The 16219-nt window shown below is 40.5% G+C and overlaps 1 long non-coding RNA gene across 1 annotated transcript in view; it reads left to right on the top strand.

Annotated features, from left to right (window-relative positions):
- Positions 1–2576: 2576 nt before the first annotated feature.
- Positions 2577–16219, top strand: part of LOC132467238 (uncharacterized) — a 163607-nt gene continuing 149964 nt past the window's right edge. Inside the window, exons 1-2 of the long non-coding RNA XR_009527979.1 lie at positions 2577–5652; positions 5806–6416. This is a non-coding gene — a long non-coding RNA (uncharacterized LOC132467238). The remainder of the gene's footprint in view (positions 5653–5805; positions 6417–16219) is intronic.

The raw sequence follows: 16219 nt of genomic DNA, 5'->3' as shown, positions 1-16219 counted from the left end.
GTTCATGTATCTGTCTCATCGGAGAAAGCAAACGCGCTGTCAAAATATACATTTGTCAGGTTCAAATGCGCATGGCTCACTAAAGGGGATGGGAGATGGCACTCTCATTGGTTTATTGCACGTTACGCCCAAACCTCACCTACGGGTAATTACGCTACTTCAGGGCAACCCTTTTTAGATTTGGGTCGGGCGCAAGAGTCGTTTATCCGCAGGTATAATAGCAACATCGCCATAGAACCGCCCACAAAGCTGCTTGCGTTTGGCGCTTCTCACTTGCGTTTCAGACTGTTAAAATAGGGCCCTCTGTGTACCTATAAAGAATAATCTCACTTTGAATCAAATAGTGAGCCCACTATAAATATATATATATATATACCCCACACATAAAACAGTCAGACACCATTACAACCTTCAAGTCACAACTCAAAACTCACCTGTTCAAACTCGCACACAACGTCTAACTGATCACTGTTTTGATTGTTTTTTTTGTTTTGTTTTGTTTTGTCTTGTTTTTGTTTTATTTATTTCTTATTGCTTATGTTTATTTATTTATCTGTTTCCACAATGTCTTGTTTTTTAAAAAAAATAATAATAAAAAAAAATTGTATGATGACTATATGCTCTGTAAGGTGACCTTGGGTGTTTTGAAAGGCGCCTCTAAATTAAATGTATTATTATTATTATTATTATAAAATGACACAATTTACAACACAATTAATGTTGATCAATGACACAGAGACTATTTACATTGGTTTATTTAGCTAAGGTAGGCTACTAGATTTTACATTAGCCTAATGTTAGCTAACTTAAGCTAGCTAGCAACATTCATTTTAGGCTGTAACTAAGCGATAAAATGATGTAGGGGCCTATAAATAAATAAAGAACTAAAATTTAGAAAGCGAAATGATTTACTTACCATGTCAGAAAGTAATTTTGTTGTGGGCGAGTTGGAGCAGCGGCTAGTGTCTTCGACTGACATCCGGGAGACCGGAGTTCAATTTGCACGCTTTAAAGCTAGGGTGGGCGATTTTGGAGAAAACAGCCGTTGAGATTCCGTCGCGTGCTCTCTGGCCCGTCCCTGCCACGCTACCTGCTGTAGCTCCTCCCACCGAACGTCAGTTATGCGCGTTCATGTGAATTCAGTTACATTGATAGGAAGACGAAACACCATGTCCGATTCCGAGGTAATTAAACATTAGTGCTGATTGCTACATAAGTACATATATAGCATCAACATCTTACTCACAGACATACCATGTATGTTATCTTAAAATCATTGCCATTGCGCTGGTAGGCCTAAGAAAGGTAGCTGTATCAGCCAAGCAAGATAGCAAACTAATTGCAACTGTAGTTCGTTAGCATAAGAACAAAAGCAAAAAAAAACAAAAAAACAAAACAAAACCTCCTTCTCCATGATAACAGAATTCTTCTAGGTCTCCCTCTTATCAATATTGACAATCGATATGATCTCTTTACTGTCGTTGTCCATCATTGTGTATGTACAGTACTGTGCTGAAAAAATATATATATTTGTTAAAATAACACAGAAAGCCAGATTACACACAAGGAAACCGTCACTTCAAAGCGATCGCGAAACTGAGCTAGGCTGCTGCTAGCTTGCAACAACGTTATAACAATACATGGAATATCATATGCTAGACTTCCCTCGCAGTGCTTATCTTGGCAGTTGTGTCAACGTAGCTTTTATACAAACGTGACTCGGACATTATCCACAGTTGAGTTGAAGCCTAGGCCACGTGTTAGCACAATCTCTGTGTTATTCCGACAGCCAGGGTTGGTGTGACCATAACTAACCTATAAAACGGACCGGGAAAAGAACCATCGGCTGATGCAAGACATCCTACAGAACCGTATTGAAATGGTTACATTACAGAACCGTAATGTAACGGTTATCGTGGCTTTGCTTAGTAAAAAACCATACCAGCCGACACTTTACATATTCATCGCAATATACCATGGAGGGATAGCACAATTCCTTACCTGTCTATAAGAAATATAGCCATCTCAGGGTCCGATTTTAAGTTTCTCCGGTCACGTAACTCTCTCCATCGCTCATAAGCCACGCCGATGTTTACTCTGGTTTTATTTCGAGCTCTCTCCGCCTCCCTTTTAGTAGCTGTCTTTCCTCTTTTTTTCTCTGTCTTAGTGGTGTTAGTTGATGGTATCCGGGGAATGGGAAATGTATGGGCCGTTGATGAAGACACGGCTATTCATTTGTTGTCCGCCGTAGTAGTACAAAACTGTCAGACCGCTAGGCTCGTGAACGCTCACGCAGGGACGCACCAACGTCGTTGCCAAGGTGACCGGACAGTCCCACAGCCAATAGGAACGGAGAATCGGAGCCTCGCTCTGATTGGTCAAAGTGTACATGAGCGGTGGCAATTTTTGGGTGCGGCCCACAGAGGCAGGGGAGAGCAAAGTTATGAGCAGATATTCTCAGAGCACTTCACCTACATATAGCTGACTGGCTATTAGGACAGTTTTGCCAAATATTACAGTAAAGAAATTACCCACCCTAGCTTTAAATAAAAGTGGCTGCAAAATACAACTTTCTCGCAACGATCCTGCTTCTTCCCCACATGCAGAGAGGTCATACTACTTAGCATGTGCATAGCAGGTGCATTACTGTAGTGTATTTTAAAAAAGTTATTCAGAGTGGGTTTTTCTCGAATTTAATGAGCAGATAAAAATTTTCAAACAGAGCCCATAGGTGAAATTTGACAGATCCATATTTCAGAGTCATTTTTACTCAAAACGAATTACTTGGATAGATTCGCACTTTTGGTAGATATTTTTTTCCCACTATTTTTACCCAAGCCCTCTTTACCCAAGCCCTATTTTTACCCAAATCCCACAGGATTTTGCCGTGGATAAATTGGGAGGTGTTACTAGAGACCCATAGGAACACATGGTAAAAAAAGCTATTGGTAATAAATTATTTCAGGAAATGGCAAAAAAATAAACTAACTTTCCCTAACTAATAGAAATGTTTTATTATTAAATATTATTTTGCTTCATATCAGATTAAATATTGATGCACAAAATCTGAAACCCTGTGTGTTTCTGACACCTGTTGGGAAGAACAACATCTTCTGTTTCTGGTGTCTCATTCACTCCTGTTTCACATTTAAACTGTGGTTGAAACCCCCGGAGGTTCCACATGATTTGTTTGCCTCTTTCGTTTTCAAAGTCAGCAATGAGGGCATGAATGGTTTAAATCCTTGTCCTTGCACCTCACCAAAATAATGAAGTGAATCCACTGTTTTGTGGATGTGGTTCTGCTTTGGTGATGTGGAGCTCTGATCTCCTTCACACTAATCCGACTTCGCGTGAATCTCTTTTTATTATATTATTGTCCGGTACTTTCCGCTATGACTCCTGAACTTCCTCTCTGGTGTAAATAAAGTACACAGTGTCATTCTGTGTGTTCTGACACCTTACTGGACGTCACTAGACTGCAGGAAGTGGAACTGTAAACCAACGCCCGAGGGTTTTCACTTTACCTCAACTAGACTAATCATCTTCCTGTTTTCCGAACAGGAAGCGGTTGAACAGCGGCCTCCAGAAGTACCGGGCCCTAGATCACTCTACTGGTCCCAAACTCCTTCCTGGTCATTTGACCTGCCCCCTGGTAACCACAGTGTATTCCCCGTTGACGGGGGCCAAAGACTTCAACACGAACAACAAAATAAACAATATGTGGTACACAGCCTGCTGAAGACATTGAGCTAGGAATGAAGTGTGTGTGTGAGTGTGTGTGTGTGTGTGTGTGTGTGTGTGTGTGTGTGTGTGTGTGTGTGTGTGTGTGTGTGTGTGTGTGTGTGTGTGTGTGTGTGTGTGTGTGTGTGTGTGTGTCAAGCCCCCAGGAACAGTGCATACTTCCGCAATCCACCAGTGCTCAGCAGCCAAGCCTGGTATTGCAGCTGTTTAAGCGGGCTGTTGATCGGTCCCTCGATTCAAGGGACCCAGAAGTAGATATCTCCGTTCACTCCAATACAAGTGGGGAACAGGAATGTGTCTCCACAAAAAATGTCTGGATATCAATCAAAGGCTCAATATATCTTTAGGCCATGTCCTAAAAAAATAAATATTTTCAGAAACGAGCGTTTTATTAGCCGTTCTCTCGAATTATTTTTAGCTGGAGAAGGAGGGGTGTGCAGCTGAAAGGAGTCGTAGTGAAACAAATGTTGTTTCGACCTGGCATCCGAGAGGGCCTAGTTCAGTGCTCCGTTAACGTGTCCGATTTTTAGACTGGTTCAGCTGCTGCTCAATAACTCTCACGGTCCTCTGCTTGCGATCATTGTGATTCACCATATAATGATCCATTTATTCAAAAGATCCAAAGACAAGGAACAGGTGCATTACGGTATCATTTTATATTATTGTTAATAGTCTAACATTTCAACGTTGGTATTTAATTTTTCATTTGCTTGTTTTGCTACCTATGTATGACAGTTAACAATGTTGGTGTATTACAATTATATATGTGTGTAGGCCACTCCAACTTCGTTGCTGGTTGAAATGTAACCATTTATTTGTACATAAGTTATTGATTGCATTTTTCGTAAATAGTTAGTTGGAAGGAATCTGTTTCTTAAGCAGTGTGACACTTGGAGCTTGCATGACGGAGCACAAGTTGGCACAAAGCACTCAAAACTGCAAAGAGACATTGTTCAATTGTAGACTTGGAGCTTGCATACGGAGCACAAGGCATAGTTTAATAGTGCATTTATTTTTGAACAGCACATCCGATCAATGACCTCTGTAATTTTTTGTACATTTAAATGTATGCCCATCACTAACTGAGTTTAGCTTTATCTATTATTACTTTTATTTTCTTCCCTTCTTTTCTTAATGTTATGTGTATTTTGTTTTTAAGATAAAACAAGAGAAACCCAAACATATCTTATGGTCTCGTATTTACGTAAATGTTTCATGTATTTATATGTTTTTTACATGTTGTGACTGTCTGAGTTTGTGATGTGGGTCTATGGTCTCGTATAGTTATGTACATGTTTCATGTATTTATGTGTTTTTTTCATGTTGTGACTGTCTGAGTTTCTGATGTGAGTCTTTGTTCTATGTTCCCACTCTTGGCCTGCACCTTAACGCGGTGAGTGGGCTTTAAACTTCGTTTTATTTTTTTTGCTTGTTATTGATTGTTTGTCACAGTCTATCTTATTAATTATACAAAGCCTTAACTAAACCCCTTCTCTTCTGTTTGCAGAAACTTGAAACTTCAGAGTATATTTTATCTTAAGTTAGAAAATCTTTGTTTCCTCATCAGATCCCAGTCAATCATGCTCCTGTACTTGTCTGCCGTGCCACCATCATGCCTCATGCATCACCTCTCAGCGCCCTGCCCAGCTGCATCTTATTCCGTTACTCCAGCTCTTTCACATAAGTGACAAACACTCTCCACCCAAGTGTTTTTAATATTTTATTAATTATGCTCAAGGTGTGCTTAAGTGGCCTGAAAGGTGCCCATCCATAAAAAGCTTTTTATTAATATAACATTATGGCTCCATCAAAAGCAAAGTACACCTGCCATTTACAGTTATCATTTATACTATCCTAGACATCTTTAATCTTATTTACATAGGCCTACAGTAGGCCTGATCTCCTCTGAATGTTTAAATAAAATAAAATTCCCTGTCCATGTCAGATCCCTGTCCATCATACTCCTGTTGTTGACTTCCTGCACACCTGACTGCCTCCTCCATCGATTGCAGCCAGAGCCTGTACAATATTTCATGTTAAATACATTTCAGGATGAAGTTTGAGATTCCGTTTCAGTATTACTTGTTTTTGAAACCTGACGTGGGGCTGGCACCGCCACCATCATATCAGTCTTATTTATTGCACCCACACATAATAGGTCCACGATACCATGTGGGGTCATTTCAGACTCCTTTGCTTCCTAACACCTTGTGAGTTCCCTGGGTACACCAGCTGATGGGTCTGTGTATATATTGGGCATTTGATTCTCGTTTCAGAAACAGAAATATATAAAAAAACGAGTGGTAATTATTATTTCTGTTTTAACATTCAAAAAGGTATATACCAGGTGCTTTTCTTATAAAGTCAAAAAGGGGCAAACTAATCTAAAATAATAATCGTTAAACATATAGAGAATCATCGGGGGATTACTTCCATGGTTGGTAAACAATGCGACTGCTATCGCTCAGACCTCTCGCTTATGATGCTACAATGCTAACAATGCTAAAAAACAAGAATATTTCTGCATCCGGTACGTCATGAAGTAGGGCGTGGCTATGGACCCATGATGCGGAAGCATATCTCTCCTTGATGTTGCCCTGCGCCATTGAGCAGTTTACATAGGAATGAATAGGCGCCATTTTGGAATCCGTTGTCAATTTTATAATACGTCCATGGTGTGTGTGTGTGTGTGTGCGCCAGTGTGCAGCTATATGATTGCCCACGTAGCAAACATATGTATTTTAATACACACATTGGGGAAACATGTGTTCCTCCAGACTGGACGTCTGTAACGCACTACTCATCCAACACAGTCTCACTCCCTACTCGTCAAATGTGTGACGCATGGCCAAGGATCCCTGGCGTCAATTTCCGACGAAAAATGGGTACCTTTTTCGTCGTTTTTCAACGCCAGATAGACATTCATGTTAATCCCTCACCGTCGGACATAGACGAAAGGAAATTTGTTTGACAGATTCACCATTAAACGTGTTTCTGATGACATTTCTAGTGAGAAATGTACTTTTTCCTTGAATAATCTTCAGTCAGTGAATGTGTATGATCTTTATTAATCTTTATTATCTGAATGGGAAATGCAATATTTTAGGATCGATTCACCGTTAAACGTGTTTCTAATAACATTTCTAGCGAGAAATATACTTTTTACTTGCATAATCTTCAGTCAGTGATTGTGTCTGATCTTTAGTTTTATAGTTATTAGGAAGATTTAATCGTCTCGCTCGCATGTTTCAACGACGTCAGGTTGCTAGGGACGCTGCTTTCGCTAAACTAGCAGCTCACGTGTTTCCTGCGTTTGTGTTATTAAACCGTTACTTTATGTAACTTTTAATGATATTGTAATAACCACAGGCGAGGTATTGAGCGAAGTAAGCTTGATAGCAGGTTTATAGAGTGGCGAAGTCACGCCCCTTCCGGTAGGGCTCATGGGACCTATGAGATCGAAAAATATGAATGGGTGTCAATGGAGAGAAAAGAATTATTTTCTGATCCCGGTCTTTATATGCCCTGGATTACACATATGTTGTTTGTGGATTTAAAGGATAATTTTTCATGCAAAGAGTTCGACCGTTTATTGTGCAATTGTTCAGATAAAGGCTGTAGAGAAAACACAACGAGAAAGACTACACGGCTCGTATGTGACGTCACGCTCCCTGCGACTGGCGTGGAGAAGACCGACAATCTTCCCATCGGCATAACTGAAACTCTGCACGTGCCCCGACTTATAATGGTTTTTACCTCTTTCAATGCTTTTATCCTCCCCTTGGAAAAAGCGGTGAAGTGGGGCAGAGAGATCGCCATCTCTGTGCCGAGTTCCAAGGGCGGGTGTGGTGACGTATATCATATGCGTCGAGAGCAGCGAAGAGCTGTAGTTCACAAAGCGGCCTCACATAAAACCTAAAATTATCAAACTTCTTCACGAACATTTTTAGTTTTCTTTGCATGGAAAATTATCATTTAAATCCACAAACAACATATGTGTAATCCAGGGCATATAAAGACTGGGACCAGAAAATAATTATTTTCTCTCCATTGACACCCATTCATATTTTTCGATCTCATAGGTCCCATGAGCCCTACCGGAAAGGGCGTGACTTCGCCACTCTATTGGATTCCACAATCGGACAGGCAGGCACAGCTCCACCGGAAAACTACAACAACCAAAACTCCCGCCCGGAAGGAAACCCCCGGAACCCCCTCTCAGAAGGCCCGCCCCTTCCTCCCAAACCCTGTGACGTGAAACACGTTTATCTGAGAGCCAACCCAGTAACCAAAAGCATACGTTGACAGTGTACGTTTTTTCGTGAACACTGGATTACGTCGCATTTCAACATAAAATAGCGTGTTAGCACCAGTGGTGGACAGTAACGAAGTACATGTAATTCGTTACTGTACTTAAGTAACATTTCCATGTATCTGTACTTTACTCAAGTACATTTATTTGGTAAGACTTTATACTTTTACTTCACTACATTTAAAGCGAAAATTATTACTTTTCACTTCTTTACATTTACAGAAACACTCGTTCCTTACTCGTTCCTTTTTTATTTTTAATAAAATACCAAAAGGTCAAAGTGTATCGCGACTATAACCAATCAGCGGCAGCGCCCAGCGCGCGATTATCTGCTGAAGTTAACAACAGAGGTGCGTTCAGAATCGCAAACATAGGCGAACGTTCGCGAACGATTTTAAAAATTTTCCGTTAAACGAACATAAGCAAGCAAACGTTTACGAACATAGGCAAACTGTCTGAAGAGGTAGTTCTCCACAAACAGAGATGGATCGCGGTGCTCTCTTCGGCTACGTGACATTCGTTGCCATGGCATTAAACTAAACTATATTGAAATCATTTACTCCTTTCCTACACAGAAAGCAATAGATAAAACGTTTCATATAGCCTATCTACACCCTTACTTCAACTGTTGTCTTTTGCATCCTAAAATGCGATTTGAACGTTATATCGCAGTAAGTGGGTACAACTTCGGTGACGTAGCCCTCTATTCTTGAATTTTCCGTACTGGTTGTCTGCAGTAGGCTTTCAACGAGGTCGACCACTTGCAAACCCTCTTCTGTAAACTCTTCCATTAACATGGAGGCTGCCGCTAATACCATGGCCTTCGTATCCATTTTTTTCGTTCACAGTTTGTTTAGAACGGTGTTCAAAAAAGTTTAATGTCAACGCGTTCGTTGCGAACGTTCGCCTATGTTCGCTGAACTTGAACGCACCTCAGGTGTCGTCCTGATTGTAGAATTGCAAAGTCACGCTGGAGCTGGAAGCACAAGGTGGTGTGGTCATTGAGAGAGATCATTAATATTATTTGTTTGTTTGATTAGGCAAATGTAAAGCATTGTTCACCTGTTCAAGTAGGGGTTTTGATGTGACAGTAAAAAAATACTTTTACTTTTAATACTAAAGTATTTTTGAAGGCAGATACTTTTGTACTTCTACTCAAGTAAAAAAATTAGGTGAATACTTTTACTTTTACTTGAGTAATATTCAATGCAATGTAACTGTACTTTTACTCAAGTACACAATTGGTTTACTTCGTCCACCACTGGTTAGCACACATACACGCACGCACACACACACACACACACACACACACACACACACACACACACACACACACACACACACACACACACACACACACACACACACACAATGCATTTCGCTGCTAAAACAACAACTTGGGCTGCTTCTAGGACATTTTGGGTGGATTTTGAACGGTATGTGGGCAGGACGTTTTTTGCAGGCAGGACCTGGCAACCCTGCGCTGTTGCCCGAGGTGCAGAAATGCTCCGGAACAGATCTGAATCCACCATGGCCAAAATAATTGTCATGAATAGCATGAATAGATTCATGCATTATCATTCAACTTGAACATGTGTTTTTACAGTATAGAGTGGTGGAGGGATGACGTATGTTGGCCAACCCGGAAGTGAGCGTCGACCTGGGTTTCCCTTGACAAAAAGCCAACGGGTTTTTCCATTGGATTTTGGATTATTGCAGAAAAATTAGCATCTTTGAATTACCTCCACAAAAACAGAAAATAAATAAATAAAAATAACTGTGCTCCAAAGAACGAAATGTAAACCAATGCATTCTGAATGGGAGTGTTTCTCCGTGCTACATTTTTTTTTTTTCCATGCTACACAGAACAAAATGTTAACCCATGCAAATAAAGACTTCATGGTCATAATAATTTAAATATCATTATTCTCCTCAGTGTGTAGGGTGGTATTCTATTTTTTTCAACGGGGCTGCATCCAGTCACTTGACCGTCATGGTTGCTATGGTGGTTGCTATCGACCAGCCCCTCTAATCCTTACATGGCTCTAAAAACCACGCGGCAAAGGAGCTGCCGTCCATTGTGTTGTTTTTGTCGTAAACTAGGGTCCGATGGTTAAAAAATAGACAGATATTCCAAGGTATCCTTAAAAGGCAGCTTGGATGTTTTTATTTTCTGCAGTTTAGACTTCTTCTATAACCTATTTTTTTAAAGCAAAACACCATGCTCAATGATTTAACGAGGCAGGGTTATTTGAAACAATTTATTAAATATATATTTGTGAGAGGTCATTCCTTCTCCTGAGTTTGCTTCCTATTTATGTCTAGTGTACAACCCTACTGTCCACAAGCATCACCCCCCCCCTCCCCATATGGATTTGGAGAATTGTTGCCACGTCCCAGTGGTGGAGGTATCATATATATGAAAGAGGGCATTCAATTATACTACAATGATCAATTAGGAGGCCGAAGCCCTAAAGGAAGTGATGCAATAGGTGACTGGGTCGACAACATTTAAGTAAACTGTACTTTGAGGTCTCTTATATATCAAAGGGGGTCTCAAAGGACGCATACGCTTCAACCTGTGGCTCCCGCCCTACAGGAAATGACTCAGCAAGTGCTCCATCTCGTTGCACCTGCACCCAGCGGCTCGCTTGCAAGATTTTGACCTGAAGTTCTTCCCAGACCTACACCCTAGCCATCCAACACGCATATCTGAGAATCAGGCTTCTCTTTAATAATGACAAAAAGTTACGAGAGAAATACACATTAACTTTTTGTTATCTCAAAACAAAAAGTTTTGAGATAACTTTTGACCCCAGACTTCAAAAACGTGGCCACAGGCCAGCTGTGTCTACACACCTTAAGCCACAAATGTACACCTCCATCCCACAAAAAATGGGGACTAGAAACTAACCTCTGTCTTATGTACATTTACTGTACTGTTGGAGGTCACGCCCCTTTTCCGACCTTTTCGAGATAGCTAGGGAGGCTCTGATCTGGATCTGCAAATCATGATCTGCACTCATTCGTCGCATTCTAATCAAATAGACATTAGCGCACATGGCTAATTTGCATACGTGCACAGGACTGGTTGGCTCCGCAAGGCAAATAATGGAACATATCTATCTATCTAGGTCTTTCTGTCTATCTATCTATCAACGCGTGTCTAGTTTTAATGTGATGTATTGTGTGTATGTCCAGTCAGACTTGTTCTGTGTGGTCTTGTAGGCTACTGTCCTGTGTGGGCCGAACCACCTAAATGGATTCCCGACGATTTGTGTCGTTTGGTATTAATAAAGACTTGACTAGGCTATCTATCTAGACTATTTAATTAACAATTATTCACCTCAGGCTCCGTGAATACTGGGGAATAGAGGGATAAAAGACAAGAGATATATCCCTTGTCATTTATCCCTCGTCTTGTCGATTAGTTTGTTTATGTGACGATTCCAAAAACTTTTTTGGTTTTGTTTAAAGCATGCTACACGCGATTGGTTGGTTAGATTGGTGGCATGTAGAGCAAATTAAAATGAGTCCCGCTTAAATACGAACGTTCTAGATGTAGCCTATAAATACTCCCGCTTATCATCACTTGATATCCAAACCACTATGGCGTTTCGATCTCTGAACTGAAAAAGGGTGGGTTCGTACAACACCGGGTGCCCAGTTACAGCCGCGATTAATACTTCAGCCGACATTTTGTTCAGTATGTGAATAAAGGTAGGTAGGAACCAAAGTGCCTGCCGATGTTCCCTGGGATCCACGCAAGCGAAGAGCGTCTACATTCCGATTGGCTGTCAGTGTTTGGCCGCTGAAGCGAATAATAGTCATTTGCATAAAGTTAAAAAGTTTTCAACTTCTTTTTGACGCTCTGGTCGCTCAACTTTGGCCGCTGGTAGCGTTGGTCGCTTTGGTCGCTTTGGTCGCTCTTGCCCATAGAAAGTGAATGACTTCCGGCGATTTGGTCGCTCAATTCACTTCTGGTGTGGACGGACAGTTAGAGAAAAAAAGTTTTCCCAAATGGACTGTCATTTGGACAAAGCCCCTCAGAAGTGTTACCTGCAAGACCTAATGGTTCAGAATGAGGTGGAAAAACTTTTTTGAGATAGGAACGTCCTACCGCCCTGAAATTTGAATACCTTATTCTAAGGCCTAACTGGGACCCCCGCACCGAAATTTGGCCCGGTCGGACCCCGAGGGCAGGAAGGGGTGGCCCTTCCTGCCCGAAACTTGGCCCAGTCGGACCCCGAGTGCAGGAAGGGGGGGCCTGGACTTTCATAATCCTCGCTCGGTGACTGTAAAGGATGTTTGGTCGGATGTTATGACGAAGAATCATAATGTGAATGGGAATATTCTATAAATGTCTTGATATCATCTTTCGTCTCAACACTTCTGCTGCAGCCGCTTAAAGTCTCACTCCGAGAACCTTAAAATATGAATCAATCCATTAGAAGTATGAAAATATCTTCCCGGTGGCATGACGGGGCAAACAAGGTGTGCTTTGACATCTACGTTTCGAGGCGATTGCAACAGTGCCACACATGATCATATTTGAATATGTTTCGGGGTAGTAATTAGCTGTCGATTTTGGAGGCCTTTATCAATAATGACCAGCTATAGATTTGCTTCCCGATGGTGATTTTTGACAAATTATGTTATTTAGCATCTACACGTTAAGCTGAGTCCAATGAGATCAAGCTCGCCCTCTTGCTACACCGAGATCATGTCCTAGACCTAGGTATACCATGTAAAATACATTTTACCATTTGCTAGAGTGTCATGCTGGGTGTCATTGGACTCAGCTCAACGTGTAGATGCTAAATAACATGTCATTTCTATCGGGAAGCCAATCAATAGCTGCTCATTATTGATTAAGGCCTCCAATTTCGACAGCTAATTACTACCATTGAACATGTATGAATATGCTCATGTGTGGCACCGTTGCAATCGCCTGGAAGCGTAGATGTTGAAGGACACCTTGCTCGCCCTCTTACGCCACCGGGAAGATATTTACATGCTTCTGATTGACTAATGAATTGATTCAGCTAGTAAATCTGTGCCATCGGGTTTTGAAAATAAAAACACATTGAATTATAAGCACTGAATATTTATGCATTGAAATAACCTATCTGAATTTTTTGCCTCTGAATTTAACTCTTTACATTTTCAATATATCATATTCACCTTCATTTTTCAATGTTAAAAAATTCAACGTTAAAAAATTCAACGTAAATATTTTCAACGTCCAAAAATTCAGTCCGCCAAAGTCACCATCAAAATTCAGTGTACGAAATTCAGTGTTAACATCCGGGGACCCAAGAAAGAGCAATCGATCCTAGATGCTAGATCGCGGTCAAACGAGTGGTCGCGTCATTCGGCTCAGAGGAAAAAACTAACAACCACAACGATGGAGTTTGGGGGATTTATCAATGTTTATTTTGAGCTTGGCCTCAAATATTCGGACATCAAATCAATACTTGCCAGTAGGCACGCCTTCCACATAAGTGAGAGACATCTGAAGATGATACTGTGAGATAGGGGACACTCTCGCCGCAAGGCGTAGGCTACTCTGACCTGTCGGTCCTGGTGGATTTTATTAGCGACCAACTGCAGTAGCCTACTCTGGACAGCTTCACGGGTACCGATGGATGTACGCTAAATGCAGGGAGCATCGACTGCGTGTGAGGAAAGAGGATGTGCGGTTGTTGTTGAAAGAGCTCGATCCCAGAGGAGTGTCACGAAGGGCGAGACGACTCAGACGACGAAACTAACTACTAGTGTAGATAATAATATAGTGTAGGCCTACATAATAATACAACTAGTATTACTTTTCATACCCTGACATGTTTTGATTGTAAATGTTCCTGCAGTCTTCTTCTAAATGTCACATGATGTTGCTGTGGTGTCAAGACAGCTGATTTTATACAGGTTTCAGGTTATCCTACTTGAACCGGCAGGACGACCGCACCCCCTGCTGTATACAATCAGCTGTCTTGACACCACAGCAACATCATGTGACATTAAGAAGACTGCAGGAACTTGTCATGGTATGAAAAGTAATACTAGTTTGATTACAAGAATAATTAAGTCAATTGTTCTTGAACAAGTACAATTATTAATTCATTAAGTTTTTCATCTAGCTCATGTGGCCAGTGAAAAATATGGAGAAAAAAATCAGGAAACAGCACCAAACTTGTTTGGCAATTTTTTGTTTATTCAGAGTTCCACATACGGGATAGCAATATAGTTACAGTAATAAAAAATCTTCCATTCTCAACAAAAACATGAATAGCGTGTGTTGTCGTTCTCTCAGTATTTGAAACGACAGGTTGTAAATGCACAGATAATTTCAAAATGCTTTTCTGTCGGTAACATGTCAATATTTGTACTGATTGGCCATCAGAAGTTCAGAGTTCGATAGATACATACATTTTTTTGGTCCCATCATTTGAAATCCAATGATATTCTATCATGAAAGACTCAGAATAAGTATTCACATTTAGTTACTGAAGCCAGTTCCCTTTTTTTTTAAATACAATTCTAACTGAAAAAAGTGATACATTTGTTAAAGTAAAGTTCTGAAATTGATACACATTTGATTTACTTTTTACAGGCTTTGTCTATAAAGCCCCCCCTCATTTCTGTGTTTCTAAACTATCGTTTAAAGGAATATAACATTTGCCAAAAGCTAGAGATGTTGAGCTATGACTTTAAAGGAAACTTATAAAGGAAAAGGACAGCAAGGTGAATTACTTATGTGACCAAAAAATCCTGCCACTTCCAAGCTCGACACAACTAAACACGTCTGACCTACACTCATGCCCTGATGGCCTCTCTGAGGTGCATGTACAAATTCACTGCCTGATATGAATCTGTTGCTAGAGTGAGATTGGACTCAGCCATAAAGATGTTGCATAGTTCATATAGATCTGGATCACACGGTTTGGTCTGGCGAAAGATACATTCATTTTTGCACAGTTGAAAATCATAATCTTCAATTGGGGAAAGGAAGTCTCTTGTCCCATAGAGTTCAGGTAATGCAAACATCACGTTCGGCCGACCGCTGGGGACGTTAAGGTTTTTCGATGGCCTGATGGTGTGTGTGTTCCAGACCTGTGCAGTGTCATCCAACTCATCCTGTTAAAAGCAAGAATATAAAAACAGTAAATACATTAAGGAAGAACTATAAATGCATATCCAGGGCTGTTCGCTTATTTTTTTTAAGTGGTAGCACTGGTGCCAGCAAGCACAAAAATTCAGTAGCATAAAAATAGATTTTGTAGCACAGTGTGAACTTGCATAACCATAACCCTTGCATTTCACTCTAATTACCTTTGAGCATGTCATCTTGGTCCATTGGCCCATAGAACAATAATATTAATATCTATATCTGTATATTGTTTATCTATACACATAATTATCATAATAATGATAAACATTTTTAGAACATTTCCTTTTAATTAAAACCAAACTTTATACATTGAACACAGCCTATTCAATTAATTACTATACATATTTCTACAATCTAGGATAAATTAAATAGATTGTTGTGAATGTTTTTGGAGTAGTTCTTCCATGGCTTATTTCAAAATGTGTCTATATAGGCTACTGTTGACTGCTCTCAGCTCTCTGCAGCTGAAGGACAAGATGTGTCCAGCCAAAGTGGCGGGTGGACTCAATAACTTAAGACTACTTTACCCAGTTTGGCGAGTGTTAATTTTGAGCCCTCTAAGCAGTGTTGTGCATCACTTATGGAAGTAAATCTGTGCCATCGGATTTTGAAAATAAAAACCCATTGAATTCTAAGCACTGAATATCTATGCATTGAAATAATGTAACTTAAAATACAATGTTTGTATTATTGGATATTTTGAATAATTATTAGCTATTGCATATGTAGCAGGATAGAGGTGCTATCCATGTTAGTCACGGTTAAGTACCACTAGTGGCCGTCATGATGTGGGCGGTATAAAAGCAGCCATCCTCCACCTGCCTCTTTCTTTTTGCGCTCCTGTCACTTGCGGGCCAAAAGGTAGTCTGGTCCGATAGGGCGACTATTTGTTGCTGCTTCAGGGTTTTCGTGCGAGCTATGGTGTAAGTTCTTGTAAGCAAGTTATTTTAAGTATTCTTTCGTGGCAATGTAGTTGATGCTGTCTGATGGCTAAC

This window comes from Gadus macrocephalus, chromosome 11 (genome assembly GCF_031168955.1).
Source record: "Gadus macrocephalus chromosome 11, ASM3116895v1".
NCBI classification, from domain to species: Eukaryota; Metazoa; Chordata; class Actinopteri; order Gadiformes; family Gadidae; genus Gadus; species Gadus macrocephalus.
The sequence above is the reverse complement of the archived record's forward strand: the minus strand, read 5'-3'. Positions and strand labels throughout refer to the sequence as shown.